Source organism: Apteryx rowi, unplaced genomic scaffold, assembly GCF_003343035.1.
Source record: "Apteryx rowi isolate R43461 unplaced genomic scaffold, aptRow1 scaffold_0, whole genome shotgun sequence".
NCBI classification, from domain to species: domain Eukaryota; kingdom Metazoa; phylum Chordata; class Aves; order Apterygiformes; family Apterygidae; genus Apteryx; species Apteryx rowi.
Window position 1 is genome coordinate 1,551,046 of NW_020447195.1, and position 14,824 is coordinate 1,565,869.

At 35.6% G+C, this 14,824-nt stretch overlaps 1 protein-coding gene across 4 annotated transcripts in view; it reads right to left on the reverse strand.

The window, feature by feature from the left end:
- The window catches only part of ZMYND8 (zinc finger MYND-type containing 8), an 88,957-nt gene that overhangs the window by 70,930 nt on the left and 3,203 nt on the right, over positions 1–14,824 (reverse strand). The gene's annotated exons all lie outside the window — the stretch shown is intronic.

Consider the following 14,824-nt stretch of genomic DNA (forward strand, 5'->3'; position numbering starts at 1 on the left):
CATGCAGCAGACAGAAGCAGAAGCAGCTCTAGAAAAGGCCTAAGGTCCTATCCTCTTGACTCAAGAAAATGGTGGCCCAAACGCAAAACAAAAGTTTACAAACCTTCAGTCATTAGCTAGCAGAACGAGGACAAAAACCTAGAAAGTGTATCAGACAGAATATAGCATTTGTATTCAGCCACCAGGTTACTCTGCTAAGATAAACAAAAGAATTCTATCTGTTCCTTTAGAAACAAATCAGGAGGGGAAAGCTTGAACTACCTTTCTCTCTATTTTCTTGCCCATACGCATAATTTAAACAGGAGGTACAAATCCAGTAAAACAATATACAGGTAATTCTGGAAAACTCAGTAGATTCTGTCTGTTAAGCCACAATTAATGAATTTCCTACTGCAGCTTGAGCAATTCTTTTACATAGAAGTGGTGAATTTTTTGGAGGGGGAAGGGAAGGAAAGGAAAAGAAAACAAAGGAGAGAGAGGGGAAGCTAAAAAGCTTTGTTAAAGCAGAAGAGAGGGCGGAGAGATTAGATTAGCTAGTATTTGACCTTTTCAATGCTTTGGAGATGTTAAGAAACAGCAGGGGTTTAAAGCAGAAAAAAGAAAGAAAACAAGGGAAAGATGGAAAGCAAGAATACAGTCACAAGGAAATTAAAAGACAACAGTGTTAAAAGTGCAACCTACTATATTTAGGGTTCTTTGCAAAGAACTGTGCCCACTGTGCAAAATCTCCAGAAGGCACACTCATCAAGCATCACTGCCAAAGGACAGGCAGAAAACAATGTTATAAGGGACTATACTACTTAACATACACTGAAAAGCCCCCAAATTAAATTAAATAAACACCAGTAAGGAAGAGACCTGTCTGTGTGATTGAAGCAGGCGGTTTGGATATATGGTCTATAAAGGAACCCACGGAAAAAAAGCGCCATGGGGTGAAAATATCATTGACAAGGAGGGAACAGTAGATGATGGTCAAAAGACCAAACTTTCAAGGCTAACATTTTGAACAGATACACAAAAGGAAAGGGAGAAAGTCATATTCCCTAAGGATAAACAGAAAATGGGAAAAGTTGCATTAAGGGCTTGTAGCTTGGTCCCAGATTTCCAAGTCACTGAATGAGAATCCTAATTTCTAAAATGTTTCATGTTGCTAATCTATTTCAGTATCTTTCCTTTAGGGAGTTTGTCGCACCTTCTCCCCTTAATTCTGAATCTGCCAAGGTATCATTAACTGCTTAGAGTCCACAGGACACAACCACCACTTGATATAGAATCCAACAATAACTATCCAGAAAAATAGTTCTCGAATGTTTAGAATCATGCTGGATGCTGAATGTACTGACCTGCCTAAGAAGATTGCTAATTCTGTAAATTATCAAACACTCTACTGGAGAATGTGTTTATGCCCAGCTAGCTGATTTGTCCCTAAGCTTAAAGGGCTTTGTGGCCAGATGCATGCATGCATTTGTCCTGGTGAACAATATCTTTGAATACTTTTGGTTTAGTTTATTTGTTCTGGCTCACACTGATCACTCATTGTCTGCAGATTGAAAAAGCTGATTTTGTTTCTAATAAGCACTGAATATCTGGTGTGTTATGAAAGTTTCTCTTGACAGCCATTTTTAGTACACTGTGTAATGTATTTCATGTACATTTCCTTCTAAAGGAAATCTCCATTCATGTTCTGCCAAAAATACTTTAAAAAAACAAAAGTCCCTTTGAGCCCTTTGCTTTATCAGCTGTAGCTTTTTTAAAAGAGATGCTGCAGCCAATGTCATCTTAAGGCATAAGCCCATGTTTTTCAGCCCTTTCACCTTCATTTTGAAATGGTCTCTCCAAGATTCAACAGGTGGGTGCAGGGCTGTGAGATATCCTGTACAAAACAGAATTTTCATTATTATATATTTAAATTATATGTTCTGTATGAAAAACCTAACAGATATAATTCATTTCATGTTTCACTTGCAGCCAAATACTTCTTCAGATACCTGGAAAGCAGCTGTGGGACATATGCAGATATACTGCATGTCAAACCTAAAGCATATTCCCCATGCAGTTGAACTGCACCTGCAGAGTAAGTGGAATTATCATGCATACTCTGTGATAACCTGGTAATGATTCCAACCCACTCACTGCACATGCAAGCTTTGTGGGTATGGGGATGTAGAGATCCTGCATGAGAACTACATACAAAATCCTAAAAGTAGCCTGCATTTTAGCAAGTGATTCTAATGCCCAAGTGTGAGACATTCCGCATTCAGCACTTATTCTGACATTGTATTCTTCCCAAGAAGACAGAAGACAGATTCTGCTGTTAGGGAAGAATTATCTAGGACTGGCTATGAATAATGCTAAACCCTAGTCCCATTGCTATGGTGTCCTCTTTTCATTTTTTCCCATTCAGGAATCACTTGGTTAATATTTTCAATCATAAGGTTGATTAATTCATAACATACAAGAGACTTTTTTTTAAACAAAAGCTGATTATCTTACAGAGGACTCTATCAGCTAAAGCTTGTACAAAATATGTAAAGTGATGGAATTACAAAAATACTGTTACTGCAATACTTTTCCTCTCTTCTAGACTGAGAACTCTTTGCAACTCACCATGGCACATCTAGACAATATCACTCTTATTTTTAAGCTCTTTCTGCTCCTAGACACAATACATTTACAGTCTGACCTCAGCTTTAAGGCTCTGCATACTCACACCTCCTTCTCCTTCCTATCTGCTATTCCCATTGCTATATTCATCTCATTTTTCTGCTCTGATTTGCCTCTCACCAGCAAAGAGTCTGTTTCTTTTTCCACCACAAAAACACAGTACAATCACTTTCACAAAGGCTTAACCCATAGTTTCACAAACATTTCTTTTATTGAAAGTACCAGCTTAAGCATCTTGCCATTCCTTCCAGCCACAACAGTCTGCTCAGTCACACATCTAGCAGAACTGTCTGCATGGTTATGCAGAACAGAATCAGTGATTCAAACATTTTTTTTTAATCTTTTGGGTTAGCTTTAACCCAGGACAGGCACCAATTCACAATAGTTCACATTGCTGCTGCAAAAATATTTGTAGTGGCATGACTGAGAGGGCAGAAACGAGCGGTTTGAGATAACTTAAACCATCACTAACACTAAAAGAAACTCTTGTGAAACTACACGCTCAAGCACTGCATCTACATTTCTGTTTTACAGAATTTATCATATTAGCTCAGGTTTTATTCACGCCTAAATGACACTACAGATCTGTCCTTGCCTCTTCAAACCTTGTGAAAGGGCAGAAGGAAAGCAAGTGTTTGAAATATAATCACATCTCTGAGAAGAAGCAACACTTTTTCCAGCTGTGTTTTGTGTGTTAACTAGGTACACAAGTAAGTCTTAGCTATGAGACTTATTAATTATTAAATGAACTTTAATATGTTTTTTAAAGCCACAATATCTTTGAATGACATTAGAGTGGACAGATGTCAGTTTACAGTATTCAAAAGTGACAACATTTCAACCACATATGGACCCACAGAACAGAAGTAAAAGGAAAATAATTATGTTTTTGGGTTGAAGTCACTATAGGTCCAAGAAGAACTCAAGCACAAATGTCAATTTCCCTTTTTATAAAGCATTATTTTGACCTCATGTAAAATAGTCTTGCTTCATTCTGGCTTTTAAAGATATCCTGGAATGTAACAGTCTAGGCAGTACAGTGCCTACTGAAAATGAGTTGTGATACTACTCTGCATTTCAGGTTGTCATTAGTAATTCAGGAAGTACCAAGATATTTTACAGCAGAGCAAAAAGAGAATTCTAAAAATGTCTCTTAAGCAATTCTATGCAACATACATTCACAGGCGGCTCAGTGACAAAATTAGTACTGACCCTTGTTTTATTGTGATTCTATCCATCTCTCTGCTGTATTTCTCTTAAATTAAATCACCTCAGATTCCACCCATGAATTTTGCACCTTTTTAATCTCATTTGTGCATTCATATATCTATATCATCGCTTCTTTCAAAGAATGTGAGAACATACTGGAAAACAACTAATCCTGGATATTAGCACTGTGCAAACCTTTTAAAACAGCAAATAAACATGATTCAGGAGAAAAAGATTTGCTAGCTGATATAATTACATTATATTTAATAGTGCATTTTCCTTCATTATGGCAAAAAGTATTTAAAATACAAAAGGAAAAACTATACGGACAATTCTAACTTTAGGATGCAAACCAAAATAAAGTAGGTGACTTAAATAAAGCCTGGCAAAAGAAATGTTCCCAACTCAGCCCACCAACACAGTCCAAAGCGGATTCAATTAATTCCTTGACCACTATTGGATGTCCCATGCTTGTAAACCTTACAGAGAGGTAAACAGTCAAATACATGAAGATGAAGAATATGCTTTCTAAACTGCAAATTTATCAAAACAGGGCATTATCTTCACATATATTTAGGGCTCGGCTCTCAGATGAGCCCTTAGAATGTAGTTAAACAAGATAGTTAAGTTTATACAAGAGCTTATTGCCCCTGAAAGGGGCTCTCTTATTTACCTCCTCATTCCCAGCCACATATTCCCACTCCTTCCATTGCAGTGGATTTATTATTTGTATGACCCTGCAAGTAAGCCAGTTCAGCAGGCTCAATCAGCAGAAAATTAGATGGAGGAAGAGTGGGGTTAGACTGTGCAGCCATAAATGGTAGGGGGAATGAGTGGGATTGCTCCTTTTAACAGCTAGAGGCTGTTAGATCAATTCAAATAATCTCTTCTGTACCCTCTCCTCCCCAAAGATATTGCTACAAAAAGAAAATTACATAGAAACATTAGCCAGTTCTCTGCATTTTCTGCACTTTAACTTCACAATGCTACGAATCTTCCTATATAGCCCCAGACACTTATCTACATTTTTTGGGGTGAGCTTAGTACTTTGCATTCCTGTGAGCAAAATGAACCTTTCAGTACTTGGTCTTATTCCTGTGAGAATCTATATTAAAAATAACAACAACAAAAAAAACATAAAACACAAAATCTACAGTATATTTGCTGTGGATTCTTGGGTTTATTTAAATGTGTATGCATTTGTTTAGGAAAGCTTAGATCTTGATGGAAGGATAACATAGAATACCACCAGCATTTCAGATTGCACCCGAAAATCCATATTGACACTTTTTCTGACAGTCCAGAAAAGAAGAAAGGGCCATGAGTCATGAACGTGAGCAATGAGCCATGAACAAATACTATTCTCTTTTCAAGAACTAAGCAGCGTGGCTGTATAAGGCATGACCAGCAGAAAACTTGAAATACAACTGTCTGCATAACTTAAAATATAAAAAACAAGTCCTACATGACTTGGGTATAATTGTTAAAAAGATTCTCTTTAACATTGCTTCTATTTGCAAAGATTTCTAAAGCAAATGCTTTAACAGACAATTTCTAAATAGCAATTTCTTTGAAAGTTAAGGTTGTCATTCCTGCTTGTTGCTAGAATGTATTTTTAATTAGAAGTAGTAATCTACATACATTTTGACATGCATTTGTTCCTCATGTTAAAACATTATGAAAGTTTATGTAATTGTTCAACAACATTTAAATATTTCTGTTTTGTATAGTTTTTATAAGCACATAAAAACAATGTAAATTACTTAAAGGAAAAACAAGTTATAGCGCAGAAGAACCAGTCTCGTCCTCTAACAGCTTAAATTTTAAACCTGCAAACCATTCCTTATTTTTGTCAAAGGCCAGTTTTTAAGACTGGGGGCCTAGACTAAACATCTCTGTAGCTCTGTAGATAAAGTATATGAACTGTTCTTCACCTACTTTTGCACGTAGCCTAATGAAATGGGATCCTGATTTTGATTCGGATATTGCTATAGCATAAATATTTAAAAATAAACTCCTTTATATACAAGCATTAAGGACATTTTATCCTGAAAATTTATCTTAGAAAAGAATTTAAAAATAATGTATTTCTACTCACTCGGATATGCTGTGATAAAATACCCCTATTATACCAATGACCAAAAGCTGTTTTTCTCACTCTATTTGTGGAAGGAAATGGTAATGGTTTCAGATTTGGCTGGCGTGCCTACATCGTTTCCTAGGATAGAAGTGTAGCACCCCCTAGTGTTCCTTTACCAGTCATTACACTCAATTAAAAAAAAATTGGTCATACAATCACATAGAAAATGCTATTCAGAACAGTTTTTGCCATAGGATTCAATATTCAATTCTGATGTAGAAATTAAGATTTATATTTCAGAATTATGTGAAATTCTTACAACAAAATAAGACTCCAGTCCCCGGAAGAATCATTCACCACTAACTGAGCTCTCTGAGAACTGCTTCTACATAGTCACATGAAGATTTTGGCACAGAGACTTCACTCATCTGCCTGACAACCACAGACAATTTGAGGGTGAGGCTTTCCTCAAGGGAAATCAGAAAACTCTCCACTGTGGCAGCATGAAGCTATCAAAAGCATTTTTATACCCTATACTCAGATCGCATCTACTGGTTGGTGTCAACACCAAGACCAAGGCTGACCATCCCATACTGACCTGTGTGGCTCCTACGTGAGCGCTGGCCGTTCTGGCCCTTGCGAGGAACCCGGGCCGGCAGAGTGTTCAGCGCCTTCTTTGTGAGGTAAGCTTGGAACAGTGCATCCTGCACCTTGCTGTTAAAGAAGAGCTTGCACACTTCTCACTATGCTAGAGAACAGTCTTCCTCTAGCCACATCCAGGGCCTCATGTGTTAATTTAATTCTGAGAAGGCAAACAGGTGTGATGCAAAGGATTTTATATCATTGCTACGTCTCAGTCAGGACGTGCTTCTGCCAATGCAAGTTTACAGTAAAATATCTAGGGCTACATAAGCAAATCTTAGTAAACATGAATTAAAAAGACAAAGGCTAGAAGCAAACTTGGCAACAAAATGGTTCTTGTACACTGCAGCAGCAGGCAGAAAGTACTGAGGCAATTGGGACTCCTCTGCCAGAATGTATCAGGCAATGAAAGAAAGTACCACCACCAGGGGACACTCACATAATCCCAATAGACATACATTCAAAATATACATACCCGTGAAAACACTTTCTGAAGAACAGGAAGACATATGGGCCCTCAAAACACACTTCTAATTTCATCACAAATTATTACCAAATTTCTTCAAAGACCTGTCAACACTAGGGTGACATTTAAAATTAGCTTCGTCTTGCACAAAGCAGATTTGATTTTATGAGTTTTGATATGTCAAATTTTAATTCAGAGTTTTGCTATAAAGCTAACAAAAAATCAGACAGGTGTGTCTGAGCTTTTAAATTTACATTTTTCTTTTACATTAAAAGTGAAGAGTTGCGACCAGAATGTCACTCACTCTGAACAAACTGAATATATTCCCATGTATCTTAGAAAATAGAAAAAAATGTCATTCTTTCAAGTGGTATTGCAATCATGCTATTACAGTGTTACAAGCTAATCAGGAAAGGACATGATGGCTCAGTTCAGAATATCTGTTTTCTCTGCAGTTAGCCAAGAGTCATAGAGATTTAATTCACTTAAAAATGCCAAGCAGAGTGTGGCTTGAGCTTAGGGATGGGGGAATCTCCAGTCACAAACATATTTTCTTAACCTCTGGTCTTCCTGAAAATCTTTTAAAGACTTTTTTTCCTGGTGATGAGAGGAAGCCACCTCACTGTGATAACATTGAGCACACAACTTATTGAGAAAATTCCCATACAGCACAAATACATTAGCATAATTCATCCTTCTCCGGATGGCATGATGGCACTCCTTTGCCAGCTAAACTTACAGAAAATAGCTATACTGGACAAAACAGTTTTAATCAACCCATGTAAGTATAACTATGTAGTGCTTTAGAAATAAACCACTCCACTTGTCAATTCAGGCAGCCTAAGCAAGCTGTTCACTTTTGTAATTAAAAGCCCAACTACTTTAATTAGTAAAAACAAACAAAATCTTCCTACTTCAAGAGAATAATTGAGACACCTAGAGAGACATCTAATGATATTGTAGATGTCCCAGGATATGCCAAGTGGCCTCTAGCTGTCACTCCAGAGGGCCAAGTCTTTCATAAGTCCCATGTCATATCTGTCAGCTCCATGAGGACATCTCAGCTCCCAGAGAGCATTTAAAATTGCACTAGATACCTCTGTTTAGGAAGCTAAATCCCACCCTTTGAAAAATTCTTGGACTAGACATAGTTGTGGTGCTGGTTAATAGCCACCTGGAATATTGAGGAATCAAGGTTTCACTCACCCTGGAAAGCTGTTACGCTTGTATCACACGGACTGTACAGAATAGTCAGAATTAAGATATCCAAGCAGACAAAAAATTTTCAGAACTTTGTCTGAACAACATTGCTCAGAACAGACTAAACTTACAAACATAACTGAAGGAAGAAAGAGAGATAAAACAGATGCAGAGTATTTCTGCAGGACTAACAACATTATAAAATTCCTTACAAAATTCTATCATATATATAAAGTAGAAGGCATGATGAACACATCTTGTACCAAACTCCATTAATTAATGCATTTAAAGTATACACATCATTAAACCACAGAAGCGTAAAATTAAGTCCCTTAGCGGTATACACAATGATTTCTCCTCTTACATTCCCAAGTGTGCACCTTACATTACTACCACTGAAATACTACAAGCTATACCTTTAACCGTTTTGCACAAGCACATGATCAGGAAACATTACTATATAGATACATTATTTTTTTCATGTTTTTTTTTGTGGGTTTATGTAATACAAGTTGTATTTATAAGAACACTAATTCGAATGCTTCTATTTACTAATACTCAGTTTTTCTCTAGTGTTTAATTGGTGTGACCATTGAACAGAAATGATGTTGTTATTATGGGAGAGTAAGAACAGATGCTGGTAGAGAACATATTACTGGTCAACAGCTGTGAATAAATATTCCCTCTCACAGGAGAAAATCTAACAAGCAAAAAAAACTTGTTCCTGAAAAGGAAGGGTTTCTGTGCATCTGGCAATTAGTCATTATTAGCTGCCCTGCCCAGGCTCTATTGGCAAATTGCATTTCCATGATCTCAGTCTCCTACTTTTCAATCGTCTTAAACAAACTTTCAGTTTGTAATGTGAATAGTACTTAACCATGACAATAAATACAAGAAAAAAATTTCTCTTCTAAATTCCCTATTAAAGTTTATGTTTTATTGCACTTTTAGGAGCAATAAAGGTCAACAGTGGATTTAATCTTTTTTCATTTTTTAACCCATTTTAGGCGATTTGCTCCTAGGTGTTTCCATAGCTGAGCAATGCTAATGTAATGTGTTCACACACTACTACATAGATACTAGCTCAACTGCAGCAAAAGAAGTATTTCAAATAAAGAATTAAATGTAGTTATAAATATTGATTCATTAGAACAATCTTTAGAATGCTAAGAAATAAAGGCAGCTTATCCACCCAGATAAAAGATAAAGAAACATCAGATTAAAAAAAAGGTTTATTTCCAGGTCCAATTATTTCTAGTCATTAGTTGTTCCTTGACAGAATACTTAATGTATTAATGCATGAATGAAATATTTGTCTTTGCATTGCAGGGTCATCTATTTAAATGTCAGTTTAATAGCTCATTACATAAAACCCTAGGGTGAAATCCAGGCCCTATTATCTCCAGTGAGGCCAGAGTTTCACCCAGGACATTCATCTGCTTTTTCAATGCATGGAAATTACAGTCTTTCAAGGACAATAAAATCTGTTCTAGGCAAATTAAAAATTATTAATGTATCTAAGCTCTTCTTGTGTCTATTGAGTAAGTTCTGGAAAATAATAGTTAATAGAAATGTTAAGGTGACAGAAATGTTAGAGGTATGTGGAAGAGATTTTCCATCCAGTAGTCTCATATTTTAATTTTCATTAGTCTGTTTTCTTATATTAGTGTTACTGCTTTGCAATTCTCAATACTTTGTTTTTATGCAACACTCTCCAAACACTTTATAAAAGCATTACCAAGCCCATTTAATAAATGGGAAAAACAAGGCAGGGAGAATAATTTACTTTCCCCCCGTATATGACAAGGTAAATCCAATGTTATGAGTCCTGAGTGATCAGGCTGGAACATAAAAGAAGGGGAACATCAGGTTGAAGAAAAGGGTATGCATTCTCTCTTCCCTGTGAGCTTAAACATCCAAAAGCCTCAGGAAATTGTCCAGTATTTCTTCATCTGATTTCTGTTTTTATGATTCATTGGTGAACCATAAGATGTAGGAAAAAAGCATTAAAAATACAAGCCTTTTCAGTCCTTAGTAAAGCTACATGCTACCTTCAAGCCAAAATAATGAAGTTGGACAACATCAGTTATCAGAATTTAAAGGATTTGAGAGAGATTTTGAGGCATCTGGGACAGAACTAAGACTTCAAGGTCCATTCTGTAACAAGTAGAACATGTTGCTTCTGCACAGTGCTATTAGCACCAGTACAGACAGGCATGCATTCTGTCAGCATGAAAAAATATTCAGAGAAAATCACTTTCATTTGACTGTTACAACAAGGTACACACTGAACAGTGTGAACAAGACTAAATACATTAACATTGGGAAAAGACTTCCTGGGAAAGAAGGCTAACTGTAGGGAGTTCAGCTATACCTAAACCATTGTAGAAACACGTCGATCAACTTAGTTACAACCTGTAACAACAGAGCTTTTTTTACAAACCAGGCTGGACAGTACTTATTTCTGATGCACACAGATTTTGCTGCAAAAGGTTAAATTTAGGTCTTAATACAAAGTAACACATTTTTGGCTCTGTTAAAAGCCCTGCAGGCTTTCATGGGCTTCAGTCTGACAAAGGTAAACAGAGATGAATACTAACAAATGGTCATGGCTCATTCTCATTGTTCTTTATGCACAGTCAATTTATGAAGGCTTGCCCAAACGTCGCTGCTGACTTGCTCTCTTTTTCTTATCTATATTCAATATTGCCCCTTCATTCCACTGAAAGTCACCATACTCATTCTGACATAAAACTTATTCAAAGAAAGGGCACAAAATAAAAAAGAAGAATCTTAAGTGAAGCAGATCCCAATTTCATTGGGATTGAGTGGGAGGAAATGTCTTTATGTAGAAGAATTAAGTTTAGGAATTGGTTAGAAACTATACCACACAGGACAATTTGTTATCTGAAATTTACATGCTTGAAATGAGAAGAAAAAAACATAAAATTTTAAACATTTGCATAGATTGGATTGCAAAATCCTGTTTGTTTTGCAGTCTCCTTTCTTGGAGGTTTTCAAGACCACATTGGATAAACCCATGTTCAACCTGCTCTGACCTCATAACTTGACCCTGCTTTAAACAGGACGTTGGACTAGATACCTCCCAAAGACCCTTCCAACCCGAATTTTCCTATGATGCTTTGATTTGCAAAATAGTACATATTTCTGTTTTAAAGCCCTCTTCTTTCTACTCTATTAATAGAGTCTTAAACATTGTCAAAGTTAAAGTGAAGTAAGCCTGTAAGATAGATGTTTTCTCTAGCAATGGAAGTCAAAGAACAGGTCAGATCTGTGCTTTCCCTCCTATTTATGTTTTGGTGATGCTTTTTAGGTGTTCACAAAGAACGTAATATAACAAAGAATTTCATTTATTTTGGGGATGGGGAAATATATAGAGAAAGGAGTTATTCACAAACTAATCATACTAATAGGATTAATGTGCAGTCTCCATATATCATATTGTTAATTACTGCAGACTTGCAGCCCACCTCTAGTGCAAATGTATACACTGCATTTAAAGATACTATGCTTATTCTTCCTTTATTAGCCAGCCATTTTAAAACTATGAAAACAACTATGCTGTGCAGCTTTTTGGTTTTACCGCTACAGGGATGAAAAGGAAAGGGATAGACTGATATCAAATTTAGGGAAAAAAGGGTTAAAAAATACTTTTACAAAATAAAATGCAAATGCAAAGTGTTTTCTGGAAAAAATTTAAGAGTTTTTTATTTTAAATTTTCCCTAAAATAGTTTTTTTTAATTAAATCTGCCCCACACATGGTGAAAATGTAAAAGCCTGAAAACATAATTCACTAATTTTTTATCAGTACTCAAGCTGCAGAAAAAGCACATATTACTCTGACAATATACCATTAAATAGAAGTGTTTACATTTTCTGTTTTCCAGAATGTTATTTCCAAGATTACAGTTTTTTATATAAGAGTTTTAATCAGTTGGTGATCTTCAGAGCTGTTCTTCCTCTTTGAAGAACTGCCTAGTTAGAGAGACAGTCTCCATTCCAAAAAGGAAATGCACGTATCTCATGACAATGGAAACAGCATATAAATGCATAAAGATGTATGGGGAAATAGATCATCATTACTTATGTCACTCATATGTCAATAATATCTAAGCAATTACACAGATATAAGAGACAAATTACAATATAGCTTTGTTCTTTTCTACTGTGCCCATTACTCCAGCCATCTAAAGCAAGCTCTTTACACATCAAAACATAGATTTATACTGTATATATTACTTGATTAAATGATTACTGTCTTTCAATGAAAATATCCATGTTGTAAAACAATGCAGTTTCAATTCCAAACAGATATATTAGGAAATACAATAAATACCAAAACAGGATTTTAAAACCAGTATAAACTAACATAGAGGTTTTTTTAAATGTATAAAATGTACTAAAGCAGATTCTATTTAGACAAGAACCGACTATATCTAGAGAATCTACCTACTACATTAAAGAGAAATGCCTTCAATCTCTCTATTTTTGTGCAACTATACATACCTCTAAAATAACTTAAAAAGAACAACCCACCTAATACCAACAAACAGAACCCTTGGCATAAATAAGTAAAACATAAGCAGTTAGATGGCGAAATCATCTTCATGCCATGTTACACTACTAAGATAACATTTTACAGGATCTATAAAGAACAATTTTTATCTCGAAGGTTTTACTGAAACACCAGTAAAAAACGGCATTTTTCTTGTAATCTGAAAGTTGAATCCAGCACTACTTAACTGTACAGTTAATACAAGACCAGAAAATAAATTAGAAAATAATTTTATACAAAAATGATAATCTGACTTTTCTAAATATAACTAACCCCCACCAAACCAATCATTCTACTTCAAAATTCACTGCCCCTCCTTTCCTTCTAGAAAACATCTCATGCCATGACAAAAAATTCAACATTTGATCTTCCAAATACAGTATTATAAACTAGTTTGTGCTCTTCATCACTTAATGGACACCCTTAAAACAAAGAAGTGACAATAGACTGCAATAGGATTTCTAGTTCAAAAGGAGAAGAGAGCCTCAGACAAAACAAAAGGTATTATAAAAACATAGAGATCTAGGAGCTTGTATTAGAAGTACTATCTTTAGAATGCACTATGTTAATGTATGCAGCAGTTGTTCCACCTGCTCTGCAAGTATAATATTCATTTGCTTAATAGATTCTAAATAAAAACTGCAATCAGTCACCACAGAAATTGCACATCATTACATAAGAGCCAGTAATTGATTACCAGATGCAGACATTGAACTAGATTTCTACTCTTGTTTTTCACATAAGAGCAAGATAGCTTTTCACTCTTGCATGCTACCTAAAATCTAGAGCCTGTTTCCCGCCTTTCTTAAGGCTCTACTATTACCATTCAATTACATATTATAGTAAAATGACTTCAACTACTGTCTAATTTTGAGGTGTTTTTTTGATGTATGATTCCCATTGAGCATTTTAATTATAGGGCAGAGGCACAAATCCATGCTTGCTTCACTTCCCCCAGCCCAATTATATGACCTACCCTGTACATTATTAACAGTTTTCTTTTTTTGCAGAGATAACAGAGCTTCAAGAAACAGGCAGATTGCTCTCAAATTGCAGCACAGAATATTCAGAATTCACTATCATATTTTTACGGCTACAACAACTGCTGTCTCTTTTTTGCACAATTCCATTTTCGTAAAACTGAGAAGCACTTTTACTCAATAACTAAATCTTGAATTTTAATCTTTACAAAGTAGAAGTCTGCTTTGTAGTGCCTTATGAAAAGAAAAGCAAGCAATATCATGCAGAAACACATCAATCATTCATCTAGTTCAGAGTCCTGACTCTGCAATAATGATTGGATCATATACTTCAGAGAAAGGGCCAAAACTCTATTTCCAGTTGTGAAAAATTATATTGTAATAGAAAAAATCCCCTTTGAGTTCAGCTAATTCTTTTATTCTCCAATGGACAATGATTGATAGGCTCCCATAATTTTCATTTCAGCTACTATTGTTTAACTAGAAGTTTTTGGTTTTATTTTATTTTTATTTTGTTGCTGTTGCATTTTATTTTTCTTGTCATTAATTGCCAAATGTTTAAAATAAGCCTGTACTGTTCAAGTGTTTTCCTTTAGGTAAGGAATAGGTGAAAACATCAGACATACATATCTTGCACTTTGTCATATTTTGTATTTGCCATTATCCTTCTCAAACTAAGGTGGGACCTTTCCTGCCACATAAGCTGGAATTCCATTAACTTTAGGAAGATTCTGTCCAGGCAGAAAGTTTGGTGTAAAGAGAATATTTTACAAATGCATGGCCTAGAGATCCTGAACCTTTTGTATTTTGTCTCGTAAATCCTGTATATTAAGAACAGGCAGAGAGCAAAACAGGCTCAAACAGATCAATTCCTCACCCTCAAATATTCCTGGGCCCAGAACAGGTCAAGGGAAATCACCCTCATTTCAGTCCTTTCCTTGTGCCTTATAAGTACAGCTGAAAACTGCAGAGAGAAATCACCTATAGATTCTAACCTGTAGGAGGA